Below are 1,520 nucleotides of genomic sequence, written 5' to 3' on the forward strand. Positions count from 1 at the left end.
GAAGGAGATCTGATCATGAAATCTCTAATGGAAGGTCCTGCTGAATTCTTTATAGAGATAGAATCTGAAACAGTAGTAGGCATACCTGTACAGAAAATTCCTAAACTGAAGGAACATTATTCAACTGAAGAGAAAGAAAGAGCCCATGCTGATGTGCTTTGCAAATCTTATATGATGCAAGCACTGACTAATGATATTTACACCAGTATTGATAGTTACAAATCATCAGGTCACAGCATGTGAGTTCAAATTGAGAAGATGATGATGGGTTCGAAAGTCGGAACTCAGCTGAAAATTACAAATTGCATTTCAGCATATGAAGAGTTTAAGGCTAAAGAAGGAGAAAGCCTTGATGATGTCTATAACAGACTTGCCAGACTGCTAAACGAGCTGACAAAGAACGGAATTTCCAAAACTACTATAGAGATAAATGTATAAGTTTCTTAACAATCTCCAATCAGAGTGGAAACCATTTGCTAATCATATCAGATTTAACAAGCAGTTATCTGATATTGATATTCATGAAATATATGAAACTCTGAAACAGAATGAGCAGGATGTTTTGGAGATCCGTAATGCAAAGAAGAAAGAGAAAGTAATTGTTGATCCTTTGGCTCTCGTATCTGAGAGAAAGAAGAAGAGATACAAAAGCAGATCTGGAAAGAAAGTTAAAGAAGTTAGTCAATCAAGTGAGTCTGAGTCAGAAGACAGTAATAGCTCAGAATCTGATTCTGAAATGTCAGAGATCAAGCAAGCAATGGCAATGCTGACCAAAGCATTCCAGAAAAGTTCTCCAAAAGGCCACACTCGAACAATCAAAGATTCTCGTCAGGCTCAAAGTATGACTACAAAGACAAGTTTGACGAGAAGAAGAAATATGAAGAAAAGAGATTCGAGAAGAAATATGAGAGAAAGCCGGAAGAAGGGAAGAAATTTAGCAAAGGTGTAGCTGATGAGAACACCAAATGCTATAACTGTGGTAAGCTAGGCCACTTTGCTATTAACCGTAAGAAGCCGGTAAATCATGATACCGACTAYTACAAGAATAAGTTTCTTCTATCCAAACAAAGAGATGTTGGCAAAGCTCTTATGGCTGAGGATGAACATTGGCTGAACCTGACAGATGAAGAAGAAGCTGAAGTTGTTGCACATGTGTGCTTGATGGCTAAATCAGACAATGTTTTGCCTGGAGAAGATTCACAGATGAATGATGAGGTAATTCATCAAACATACATTAAACAGATGAATAACATGATACTCCAAATTCAAACTTTCCAGCAAGAGTTAAAATCAGAAAAATTACGTTCAAATAACTTTGAAGATCAATTAAAAACGCTAAAAGAAAGATATACCAAAGTATATATTGAAAATGCTGAAAACTTGAATTGGGCTAAGTCTTTGCAATCTGAGTCCAAAAAATCTGAAGAAAAATCCAATGCTTTAAATTCTGAGTTATCTGAATTAAAGGAAAAATATAAATCATTAGCTTTAGTTAATGACGAACAAATTGTCAAAATAAG

Source organism: Cynara cardunculus (genome assembly GCF_001531365.2).
Source record: "Cynara cardunculus var. scolymus isolate 2C chromosome LG 4, CcrdV1, whole genome shotgun sequence".
NCBI classification, from domain to species: Eukaryota; Viridiplantae; Streptophyta; class Magnoliopsida; order Asterales; family Asteraceae; genus Cynara; species Cynara cardunculus.